The following is a 14,317-nucleotide window of genomic DNA, read 5'->3' as shown; positions in this document are numbered from 1 at the left end:
GAAAACATGACAACATACCCAAAGGTAAAGAAGAGGAGGATAAAAATCAAGACAATGGAGAGGTCCGCAGATGCTTCGGATACTAGAGTTGGCTTAAAAATCTTTGTGGAAAGAAAAATTCTAAGATGATCCCCAAGGCTCTTGTCCCTGGTTTATACACACCCGCTTATTCCTTCAGCTCTTGTCCCTGGTTTATACACACCCGCTTATTCCTTCAGCTCTTGTCCCTGGTTTATACACACCCGCTTATTCCTTCAGCTCTTGTCCCTGGTTTATACACACCCGCTTATTCCTTCAGCTCTTGTCCCTGGTTTATACACACCCTCTTATTCCTTCAAGAGCTAATCTTGGTGCAGCTGTGAAGGGATTTTTGCAGATATGATTAATGTCCCAAATCAGTTGTTCTTAAAATATGGGGATTGTCTTTTATGACACTTATCTAATCAGGTGAATCCTTAAAAGGGACAAGGCTTCTCTTGGCCAAATAGTTTTGAAGTGTCAAAGAGATTCAAATTTAAAAGAAAATCATACGTGGAAGGAATTAACTTCCTTTCATATCATCACTTTCACCTAGACTATAATTGAATGCATGTGAAATTATTTTATCCAAATTTATTTTAGTATTTTATCACAAACATATCAATATAAAAAGAGAAAAAAAGATTCATTTTAGTTACACCCATGTCATTATTTGTTTTGGTTTTTAATTCCATTTTCCTGTCTTCCGTGTACTTGTTTTGCATTTTGGTGTTTACTGTTAATTGCTTGTTAATAGAATTTGCATATTTACCTATAATTCTTTAAACTGTTTTCTTCTGAATTTAAAAATATAAGTATATATTGTAGCTACTGATTTTATTTTTTATGTTTTCTAAAGATATGTTTCCTAGATAGTAGCACAATTTTATTTTTTGTTTTCTGTCCTTCTAGTGTATTTTTATACTAAAATTTTGATATCATTAATAATGAGTTTTTCCTCTTTTTTTGTCGCATAAAAAGTTTTTCTACAGTGAAAATGTATGGTTTCTTTCTGTTTAAATTAATTTTTATAAATCATAAAATACTTTAAAAATAAGCAAATTAAAATAAAGATTGATATATTTTCATAAAGTGCACACATCCATGTAATAGAGCCCCAATTAATATAAACAATATTAACTAGCAGTCAATTTCCCCTTTTGTTCTCCCTTCTAGTGGCTAAGCACCAAAGCAATGGCTATCCTTTCTCCAAGACCTTAGATTTGTCTTGCTAGTTGGCAAATTTTATACAAATGGAAGCCTATAGCATGCAGTATACTCTTTTGTATCAAATCATAAAGACACATATTTCTGCACTCTGATTTGCACCCTCTCTGCTGCATATATTCATTTTTTTCTTGTAGGTTTTTATGTACCTATAATATGTCTGTGTTATTCTTATGATCAAAACACTAGCTACCCTTTCAAATGCAATTGCTTTCTTATCTGTATATTGCCATGTGCACGTTGTCTATCTTATGAATCCACACGTGTTTTAATTGTGAATTTCAAATTTTTCTACTCAGCCACAGGTTCCTTATAGGTGCCTCATGGTACTCCCAGTCAATGATTTGTGAAAGACACAATGCATTGATAATCTGACCCCTACATGCTACACAATGAATATCCACTGATTCTTTTTTTCATTATTTTAATTGGGATTCCATTTCAAGTATACTGAGAGGGTTCAACATATTCACAAGTATAAACTGAGCAACACTCATTGCAAGACCTTGATCCTGGAGGTTTGCATATGAATTTTTAATTAAAACTTGGATGCTGTGAGAAGAAAGTAAAAACATGATATGTGGTTACAGAGAAATTTAAAATAAATTGCATATAATTAGCAGGATATACCTTACACAGAGTGTTTCCAATACACTGTGTTATTTGACAGGTGTTAGTATCATCAAGTAACAAACACAAAAAAATAAAGGTCAGCAGGTGGTACCAACATTTGTCTAAGTTTCTATGCTTAAATATTGGTCATATAAGAATTCTAACTGAGGTTTCCTCATTCTCAGTGCATTGTTTTGACTTTTCCTATTTACAACAAAAAATATTCGAGTTAAATTGTATATTTGGAGCTGAAAATGTGAAAGATGTGATTATATTGTATCACAAAATAAAATAATGGACTAGAATAAAGAAATTGATAAATGAGACAATTTAAACAAATAAAGGGTATCAGCAAACTACAATTTCTAATTAAATTATATATTAAAAACTAAAAGCATATGGGAAGTGGAACATGTGGTAACATGCTTTAGAAAGGCAATCACATTTATAGTCCATGCGGAGCATATAGGTGAGATCTAAGGATCTTACGATCTCATATAGGAGGCAAAGGCAATCTAGGTATAAAGGCGTTTTCTTTTTTTCACTAACTGAGGTAAGCAAAATGATGTGAAAATGGAAACATCAAAATGGAGAATAGATTATTAAACTTTTGAGAAATGTATTGTGATTTCTTTCTTATTCTCATTTAGTCATTCAATTATTTTACATACAGAGACAGGGTGTAAAAACACAAATGGCACTTGTTTGGAAGATGGATCTAAAGAAATCAGAATAATCATGAAATATTTCATGAGGTTATAATATACTTTAGATTAGATTTAGATAAGTAAAAACTTTTTACTTATTGCCTATCCTGGGTAAGGCCTTACTCTGAATAATAGTTAATACCAAATATAAATAATTAACAATATGTAACCCATGTCTTCAGAGACTTTAGCATACACACGAAGATTTGAAAATGTATATATAGAATGATGAATGGGACATTCATTACAGTGTATAAATATTTGAGTTTATTGGTGAATGGTTTAGAATATTAAGTGATTAACATGCCATAATTTGAAAATAAAATAATACATGGGAAATTATATTTAAACTGCCCATACAAAATATGAGTCAGAAACAAGAAAAGATATAGTTTTTATCTGTAGTTCATAGGTACTATCATTATCATGGAGGTTACAATAATTATATATATTATATTATGCATATGTTTATAACATACATACGAATACTATATATGTAGTCTGAGTTTTAATGCTTCGTGACATGTAATTTTTACTTCCCTCTATCAAAGTCTAACTTTTATTTGAAAGAAAGGTGCATTGTTTGGAAGCAATAACAAGTTTATTGGAAGCAAAACTAAAGATTTATATCTCTTCATATTGAAGAAAAAAGGCAATTTTTATATATCTCATCATCCTTTTTGAGTTTAGATGCTTCCTGCCTTCAACCCTTAAAGGTATTAAGAGATATATTAAAAAATGGTATCGGTCAAAAGTCATAGATTCCAGATGGGAAAAATGAGATCCTGGTATGCACTAATATTTCTTCCTACAATCAGTTGAAATGTTTGATTTATTAAGATGGTCTATAGAAAAAAATATATATATATTACAGAATGCCTTTGGATACAAACTATTAAAAGCTCTTGAAAGGACACATGTTTATGTTTGTTATGTTCTGTGAGCTTTGAACTTTTTTATTGAAAAACTTCAGAACTCCCAAACAAAAGGAAATATAAAACCACAGACAAGACCAACACAGTAGATAAAAGATAGCTATTAGCAATCTAATGTAAGTGGATTGGAGGGCCATACCTGTCACAGTGTTAGATGATTCCATGTATTGAAAACCAGTAGCACTAAGAGAGATGCAAGCAATGTAAGAGTTACCAAAACGATTAAGTTACTAATTTATGGTTTTGTAGCTTTTTTTTTTTTAATGGCTGACTGATACAGGGTGGTTTCATAGCTAAAACGAATTAAATGTGTCCCTATTGTAAATGTTAAGGCAGCTTAGATACAATTATACTATATTTGAATGTGAAATATGGATGACTGATCTATTTAAACAATATTTTACATATAATGAATTTACTGAATGTCGGAAACATTTGTTTATAACTCTGCTTGTATAAGTAAACTGGTACAGAAACATTTAGTAAGTGAAAAAATATAAGACTCCCGTTTTAAGAGTTATTTTCACATGAAATATTTATTACACTTGAATGAAAAGAAAAAAATAAGATCTTGAGCTATAATATTGAATCTGACGCTCATAACTAAACTTCAACTAATTGTCACTAGGGGATTAAAACAACAAATATGCTACCTGAGAGAGCCAAGATGTAAGACCACTTTAAGTATGATTCTGTTTTTTCATCTAGAATTTGAAAACTTTTTAAACATATTTAGGAAAACCTCTTCAAGTATGAGATATTGGACAATAAGAAAATCTTAGTCCCTTAAACAATTTTTTATTTTAAGTCTGTCTTAGCTTTTAAGAACACTAGACATTTTTATAACTTTTCTGATACTGTAAATGTTCCCTTAACTTTACTTACATATTAGACAATTTCTTCTTTTAAAAGAAAAAAAATACGTACAAGTGATAAGAACATGTGACCAATATCAAGAGAAAAGCTAGATAACTCACATACAGTACTGATATTGAAGTTATTAGACAAGGAATTATATACAGGATTATTTAATGTATTCAAAAATATGAAAAATAGTCTTTATAGAAGAAACAATTCAGAATTGCAACAGAGAATTGCAATCTCTAAAAATCAATTGAAACAGAAATTTAAAATATCTGAGATTAAGGACAAGATGAATGGGTTTAAAATCAGTTGGGATGTGCTACAACACAGAATGATGAAATTGAGAGATAGCTTAGTAATTTAGAGATAGCTTAGAGATAGCTTAATATCAAAAGTGAAGCACAGGAAAAAAAGAAAAAGAGAGAAAAACAGAATTAGTAAGAAGTATGTAAGACCTGTTAAGAAGTTCTAAAACTCAAACAGGGCTGAGGTGATATCTCAGTGTTGTTTTAATTTGCATTTCCCTAACGACTAGTGATGTTGAGCATTTTTTCATGTACCATTTGTATGTCTTCCTTAGAAAATTGTCTACTCAGCTCCTTTGCCCATTTTTTAAAAATTGAGTTATTTGGTTTTTTTACTGTGTAATGGCTTGAGTTCCTTGTTTGTTCTGGATATCAATTTCTTGTTGGATGCATAGGTTGCAAAAATTTTCTCCCACTTTGTAGGTTGTCGTTTCACTTTGTTGATTGTTTCCTTGGCTATAATCAAAAAGACAGAGAATAACAAATGCTGGCGAGGATGTGAAGAGAAGGGAATGCTCCTAAGCTGTTGGTGGGAATGTAAATTAGTCATATGTATTAGTACTATGGAAAACAGTATGGAGGTTTCTTAAACAACTAGATAGATTTACCATACAATCCAGCAATCCCACTTCTGGGTATATAACCAAAGGAATGGAAGTCATTATGTACAAGGGATACCTGCACTCCCATGTTCATTACAGCTCTGTTTACTATAGCCAAGATATGCAACCAACCCAAATGTCCATCAATGGATAACTGGATAAGGGAAATGTGCTATATATACACCATGGAATACTACTGTGCCATAGAAAAGAACGAAATTTTGCTGTTCATAACAGCATGGATTAGGTTGGAGAAACTTGCATTGAGTGAAATAAGCAAAGTACCGAGGGAAAAATTCTGCATGTGCTCACTCACAAGTGGGAGCTAAGAGAGAAAGAAGGAAGGAAAGACCACAGTGGTCCGTTGGACTTGCAGATGGAGAGAGCAGACCTAGGGCTGCAGACTGGGGTGGGGGAAAAAGGGAAGGGGAGGGAAGTCAGGTATTAATTGGGTGGGGGACACAAGGAATATTTGCAATTTGTGGTAATGATCATGCTGCCTGTATTGATGTGGCCATCACATCTTGGACACAAGTGGTAACCATTGGCTTTGTACCCCATGAGTGTTCATAACCAATAAAAAAATTAAAAATTAAAAAATTAAATGATAATAACTTCCCAATTAATTCTTGTGAAAATTAAGGGATCAAAAAAACAATGTTAGGGCATACCTCTAGACCAATATTATTGGAATATCTATCTGGAGAAGAGATTTGACCATTTAGCTATTTGTTATTGTAATATATTTAACTCATTATTTTAAAAGAATAAAATGTATGTTTTGGTGAATAATAATAAAAAAAGAATCTCTAGAATTCATACAAATGGAATTCCAGATATGAGCAGAGAGTATGAAAAGTGAGAAAAAATTTGAAAGGATAATGGTTGAGAATTTTACAAAACTGGAAACAACATTCCACAAATACAAGAAATTCTGCATAAGAGACTACTTCAAAAAATCACAGAAAGATTTGTACTATCTTTTAATTCTATTTTTCCATGAAATTGTTGAAGTGCCCTCATGTTAATACAGTAGAGAAATTCCAACCAAAATAAGTACAAATAAAGCTATGCCTATGCACATAAAGCCTAACCAAAGAAAACCAAGCAAAACTGTTGATTACCAAAGGGAAAGGGGAAAGAAAAGCTTAAAAGTAGATTGACAACTTCTGTATCAATTTAGGATATGGAAGGTGAAGAGAAAGGAAAAGGCCTTGAGAATATATTCAATGAAATAATAGTGGAAAACTTCCCAGGTATAGGGAGAGAAATGGACCTTCAGGTTCAGGAGGCTGAAAGATCCCCAAACAGATCAATCCAAAAATGTCCTTTCCAAGACACAGTAGAGTCAAACTGGCAAAACTCAAAGACAAACTGAGAATCCTAAAAACAGCAATAGGAAAAGTCAAGTCATCTATCAGGGGTCCCTATCAAACTAACAGCAGACATCTCAACAGAATCTCTACTGGCTAGACGAGAATGTGATGATTTACTTAAAATACTAAAAGGAAAGAGAAAAAGAAAAAAAAAAAAAAACCTGCCAGCGAAGAATATTACAACCAGTAAAGCTATTCTTCAAAAATGAAGGAGAAATAGTGCATTTCCCAGACAAACAAAAACTATGGGAGTTCACAACCCCATGACCAGCCCTACAAGAAATATTCAAGGTAGCTATTTCTTGTAACTTAAATGCCAATATTATGATGTAAAGTTAACAATATTTAGATGATGATATAAAGTCAGAAAGTTTCATGGTACATGATAAATAACATAAGGATCAGAAACAAAGACAATTAATTGCTTAATATGTGTACAGTATATATACATAGAAACATATTCTTAATCCATCAGGGCGGACAATTGCAGTCCTCATTTCTGTAACTGGTCATGTGGTTGAAGCTGAATTTATAACTACCTTCTTCTACTACTCACTCTGTATTCCCTTTTGCCTTCAGTGAGCACCTCAGCTCGTTGTAGTTCTTAAGGCTTTAAAAGAACATACGAGGAGCTCTCTCTCTTTGCTCTGCCATTTTCTGCCCTGTGAGACCCTTGCATTGCTGTGAAACCACTACCAAAGAAGACCCTCACCAGATGTGTGCCCTGGGCTTTAGACTTCCTAGCACCCAAAACTGTAAGCAAAAAACTTCATTTTCTTTGTAAATTACCCAGTTCCTGGTATTTTGTTATAAGCAACAGAAATAGACTAAACCACGTTTTTCACAGAAATATAAAAAACAATCCTAACATTCATATGGAATAGCAAAAGACCCCAAATAACCAAAGTAATTCTGAGTGAAATAAATAAAGCCGGAGGCATACCATTACCAGACTTCAAATTATACTATGGAGCTATAGTAACCATACAACTAAAAACGGATTTGAATGTTAGAACCTAAAATATGTGCAATGCTTTTCAATAACCACTTTATTGTAATAAATCATTCTATAAAGAAATACTTTTCTTTCTCTAGGTCAAATTGTTGCATATTTTAGAAGTCATTCATTACTGTCTATCTCTCTATAGGTTATATTGTTAAGATTAATTAAATTGATCTTGCTATAAAATAACAATATTTATGCCATCTACTTACTGTCTTTATTACGATAACCTATAACCACCTGGTGATGAAATGTCTGATTACAATTTGTATCTATAGAAGTGTTTGAAGAAGAGAAGTAACTTTGTAACATAGGAGTCCACTACCTAGATAGGGATAAAGTCATAAAGACATTATGAAATCGAACAAACCTACTTAGGGTTAGAGTATAATTGCATAGTATCATTGAGAGTGACCTTTCTGAAATAGGAATTAGTATGACAAGTTTTGTTCATTCTAAAAGTAAAATAAAGAGCTGAGTAGACCTGGGGTCTATATGTCTTTGAGTTTCCCCTCAGATCCAATTTATACCCTTCTTTGCCCTGAGTACTGTGAATGGTCTGTATTAATAAGCTTCCTTCTTTCAAGCTTCGCGCTTGTCAGTAAGCAGCACTAGCACAAAAGCAGAGGAAAGAGGAATGAGTCAGCGGTATTTACTCACCTAGATCATCTCCAGCCATCTCTCTCAAACATTTTGTTGAATACATCAACTTCCTCACCTTTTCTAGGATAATGAAGACTTCCCATCCCCACTAGATGAAGGATACTACATCATTACCTGTTGATTTCCTAATAGCTTACCCATGCATTTGTAAATAGTCAGTTTATTAACTCACAACAAATTACCCAATTTTAATGTTTGTGTTAATCCATTTGTGTTGCTATAACAGAATACCTGAGACTGGGTGATTTATAAAGAACAGAGGTTGATTTGGCATACAGTTTCTGGGGCTGAGAAGCCCAAAGTCCATCTGGTGGTGGCAACAGTGACCCAGGGGTCTCACATTGCAAGACAGTGGAAGCAGAGAGGGCAGAGAGAGAGAAAGACAGACTCTCCTCTTCTTTTAAAGCCCTCAGTACCACACCCCTGACCTCCATTTTTAATCCATTCACTACAGCAGGGTCCTACAATCTAATCACCTCTTCAAGGATCCACCTTGCAATTACCATATTAGGATTTCCCACCCTGTTAACAGTCACAGTGGGGTCTAAGTTTCTAATACGTAAAACATGGGGGGTACAATTCAAACTTCATTGAGTTTTGGAGGGATACAACTCTGACAATATCTCCTTCAATTTCACACATAGAAGGTATAAATAGCCTCACTATTAAAATGGCCTGATGAAGAATAGATGACTTTTAAATTACACTATATTTCAATAACTTATTCTAATTCTACTAGTAGAACATTTATAAAATTTTTTAGTGTATGTTCATTTAGGACTTTCCAAGTATTTCAAGACAGTAATAAGTATATTGTTATGTTTGATCCTTCTTTACAGATTAAGTGGAAATAATGCAATTAATTTTGGTTATAATTTATATGTTTGTTGATAAAAATGAAGTTGCATTTCTATACACACTAGTTTTGTTGTTTAGAGCATAACCTAATCATTTGATTTAGGTTTCTTCCTGAGTGGCAATTTTTATTAAGAGATAAATTGTGTTGCTAATTTATTCTTGCATAAAAATGTATCCCAAAATGTAGTTCTTTTAAAAAAAGAACACATGGATTTAGTTTCGGTTTTCAGTTTAAGCTGTTTAGTGTGGTTGTTCTAAACTGTCTTGCCTGAGCTCATTCAAGTCCCTGTATTTATTTGATGGAGACTCTTGTAGGACTAGAGGGTCTAATGTGTTTTTTAATCAGGTGTCGGGAATTTTTGGTTTTCGCTGCCAACTGAATCTCTCTCTGTTTCTTTTCCATGAGATCTCTCATTAATTTTTTTGTGTGTGTGAGAAACTACTCTAAAATGTATGATTATTAGTTACTGATAAACTCCCAATCTATGAGATTTTATTTACTGGGTATAGTCTTCTGAAAATTACTATTACATAAATGCCATTATTAGTAGATGTTTGGAATGTACTATTTGTATTTGATATAAGTTTCATGTTTTCTATACATCTCCATATTCAAAATCGTGGGTTAGATATGAATTAATAAAACTGACCAAAAATGAAAATATTTTCTAGTTATCTAATAAACGTAAACCTAAAATCAAGTATCATTTATCCTAAAATTAGCAGGTACTATTTAAAAAGGAACACAGCATTTGTGAGGGTATGTGAAAACAAATTTAATTTTTTTTTAGTTCACATGTTAGCGTGGATTAATATGATAACAATAGTAATAATGCTGTTAAGAATTTTCAGAATTAATTTCCTCTAGTATTCAAAACAACAATTATGTGAGTACAACATACATTGCACTTTTAAAAATATAAAAATGTAATTGCCCACTGTACCCCTTCCTTGGCTGAATGCTAAGCTACAAAGATATAAGGATGAGCCCATCATGTGTAAAAATGGAAAGAATATATATAAATACATTCAGCCAAGAGAAAACTCAGCCAAGACATTGACCTCATACCACGTGATAGACAGACTTCACACAGTTAGCCTTGGGGAGGGATAAACAAAGAGAAAACAGCAACCATTTGTGGGGAGAAAAAAATGAGAATCCAGATTTGTTACAGTACATTACCTGAAATGTTCAGTGTTCAACAAAATTCGTGAGACAAGCAAAGAAAAAAGAAAGCATATTCAGAAAAATAACACATTAAATAGTATTGTCTCTGAGTGCCCAGAAATGTTTGATTTAGCAGACAAAGACTGCAAAGAAGCTATTATAAATATATTAAAAACTAAAGAAATCATGTCTAAATAATTTTTAAAATTCAAAAATGAATTGACACAAAGAAATTCTCAATTGGGAGATAGCAATTATGAAATAAATCAAATGGAAATTCTAAAGTTTAAAACTTAATTAAAATTAAAAGTTTAGTAGACAGGTTCATCAGAAGATTCTAGGTTGCAGAATAAAGGATTGTTTAATTCAAAGACAGATAAAAATAAGTATTCAATCTGAAGAATACAGGGAAAAAACTTGGAGAAAAATGTACAGTCTCACAGAACTATGAGATCATCTCCAGCATACCAACACATGTGTAATGATAATCCCAAAGGAAAAGACAGAGAGAAGGGAAGAAAAATTATTAGAAGTAAAACCTTGTGAAATTTGATGAAACCTTGTGAAATTTGATGAAAACCATTGATCTACACATCTAAGAAAATTGGAAATTTCAAGTAGGATAAATACAAAGAGATTCATAACTAGACTCATGACAGTCAAATTACTGAAAGCCAAAGCCAAAGTGAAAATATTGAAAGCAGCAGCAGAATAACAACCTATTACACGTTGGGGACAGGAGGGTGGATGAAGGAAGCACTGATATGTTTAACAGCCAAATTTTCATCTGAAACCACACTGAGAAGCAGCGCGATGGCATAAGTGGCATGTGCAAAACGAACTGTCAACCAAGAATCTATATGCAGATAAGTTTTCCTTCAAATAGGAAGGTGAAATAGTCATTTTTCATGCCCACTATCAATATATGAGTATTTCAGTTTCTTTATATCGTTAGCAAATATTGCTGGTGGATATAAAAAAAAATAATACAGCAAATCTGGAAAATGATTTAATATTTCTTAAAAATGTAAACATAAACTTGATCAAGAGTTCCACTCCTAGGAGTCTACCCAAGAGAATAAAAACATACATTCACAAAAGGACATGTATGCAAATGTTTTAACAAGTATTCTTCATAACAGCCCCAAATGGAAAACAATCCATATATTCATCAACTTGTGAATTCATAAACGAAACATGGTAATATTTTTACAATAGAATACTATTCAGCATTACAAAGGAGCAAAGTGCATGCTAAAAGAACTCAAAAATGTTAAGTGAAAGAAAACAGATAGAAAATACTACACATTATGTAATTCCATTTATATAAAATGTCCAAAAAAGGCAAATTTTTAGAGACAGAGAGCAGATTAACAGTTGCCTATGAAAGGAATTAACTGCAATCAGGGATGGTGCTTATGGAAGTGTTATAAAACTGGATTGTGGTTATGGTTGATTTGCAACAACATGGATGGACCTTGAGAGAATTATATTAAGTGAAACAAGTCAGGCACAGAAAGAGAAATACCACATGTTCTCACTTATTGGTGGGAGCTAAAAATTAATATATAAATTCACACACACACACACACACACACACACACACACACACACACACACACACACAAAACAACCGGGGGGGGGGAAGAAGATATAACAACCACAATTACTTGAAGTTGATACGACAAGCAAACAGAAAGGACATTGTTGGGGGGGGGAGAAGGGAGGGAGGTTTTGGTGATGGGGAGCAATAAACAGCCACAATGTATATCGGCAAAATAAAATTAAAAAAAAAAGAAAAAGAAAAAGAAAAAAAGAAATAAATCCCAAGTGCAGACTGTATTTCTTTCATGGAAATAAAGCTCTCTTTTGGCAAAAATAAATAAATAAATAAATAAATAACGCTATAAATTTACAAAATAATCTTATGTAAGTTATAAATTTACAGAAATGAAATGTACACTTAAAATGGGCGAATTGTATAAGTAAATTACAATAAAATGCACATATAAAATTATTAATAAGAATAACTGTCTAAATCAGTATTAAACTCAAGTTTTATGAAGGACACTGTATTTCCTTTTTTTAAACAAACTATGATGCTGATACGATACAAAGCAGTGATACTGAGGAATATATTGTGTTCATTTGTCAGGATTTGTCCTTGGCAATGATCAAGTTGTAGGAAGAAAGTCATATTTACTTCTTTTTATTTTTTTCTTTTTTGAACTAACTACAATATTGGAGAATATATGAGGGGTTTTCAAAAAGTTCATGAAAAATCTTTTAATTCCATTTTCTGCATACTTTTTGAAGTATGCTTGTATTGCATTCATTGACATGGACTTGACTTGGCAAAGACCTCCTTAACAAGTCTCATGTGTCCTAAACCTCCTTCATATCACTACAACAGCTTGGAAACTGCAAAGTTTCAAAAGCTCTAGTGAAATTTCAAAGGAGGACATTCTGCAGTTCAACATACCAGGATAATTGTAGATTAGCCATTGTTAATATTCTTATATTGTGAATAAACCTAAATGGAAACTATTAAAATTTTCTTTAAAACTACATATGTGTGTATTGTTTTCAATTAAAGAATTTGGAGAAAAATAGGTTAACTTTATTTGGACACAGAATAATTTATACCAGAAGAAGTAGTTCATAGATTTTTCAATAGGTCAAAAATGAAAACTCTAAAAGAAGTATGTAATTTCATATCCATGTATAGAAAAAAGCAGGAAATTATTTTTTCTAATACAGCAGTCTTGCAAGAAGATTATGAGAGAATAATTACATTTTTCTACTTTAAATTATAGAATTTTAAAGTATATTTGTCTCTACTAGCAATTCCCAAATTAGTCAGTGCCACCAAATCATTAGAACAGAACAAAGAAAAAAGTAACTTAGGGTGTTCTTCAAAAGTAAGTCTCATTCAGTCAGGACAATATCTGTATATAAAGAGAGAATGTAAATGAAACAGAATTTTCAAATACAATATTTTTTCTAGAATGGCTTCTGGCTTGGTTTGAATTGCTGAATGAAGAATTATGGTTCCTAACTTTTCCAACATTGTCTTATTGGTGCACATTTAAATTTGCAGTCTTCCATGCTGAAACTCATAAATTAAAAAGCCATAGTTAGAGTCGTGACATAGTTCTTATTTTCCTCATTCTTTCTTTTGTTCTAATTTCAGGAAAATTTTAAGAAAAAGATTTGTGGGGTTGAGTTTTCTCTAAAGCAAAAATGGTAGATCTGATGAAACTAGGCAACTCTTCAAATCATCTTAGATACATGGCATTTCAGGATTCTCTGCTTACTTCTCAAAGGGAGTGAGAATAAAATAATCAAAGAACAGGGTCAAATATCTGTAGGGATTCTTGGAATGACCACAATAATCTGTAATCAATAACTCAGCTGTGGCTTAGCACACAGATATACTTTCTGAAGTAATACCTCCAGAGGGAAAAAAAAAGAATTGACAGATTCACTCTTTTTCCAACATTTTTTGTTGAGAAATATGTTACAGACCAGGGAGAATAAGTTTTAAATCATCAGATTATTTAACTTTCAGACATTTTTTGTTGATTTTTGTTCAATGAAACCCTATGTTCAGCATTTACCTGACCCAATGATTTTATGTCTTGTATTTCTTTAACTCAAGCAATTTAATATAAAACATCCATGGCATTATTTGATCAACATTCAATAAGACACTCATTAAATAGAAGATATGCATTTAGAACATAAATTGTACATGGCACATCTGAGAAGGCGAATATTTTAAAGTTATGTTATCACATAATAGTCATTTGCAACAATCAGCTAGAGAACAAAACCCTGAAATAAAAAGAGCAGGATAATAGAGCATTTAAAAGTAAAATGATTTATATCTTTATCAATTGTGGATGTTAAAAACACATGAAAGCATCTCATATGTTAATATAGTTTCATAGATTAAATGTTCGTGTCCTACCAAAAT

The sequence above is a fragment of the Cynocephalus volans genome, chromosome 2 (genome assembly GCF_027409185.1).
Source record: "Cynocephalus volans isolate mCynVol1 chromosome 2, mCynVol1.pri, whole genome shotgun sequence".
Taxonomy (NCBI): Eukaryota; Metazoa; Chordata; class Mammalia; order Dermoptera; family Cynocephalidae; genus Cynocephalus; species Cynocephalus volans.
The sequence above is the reverse complement of the archived record's forward strand: the minus strand, read 5'-3'. Positions refer to the sequence as shown.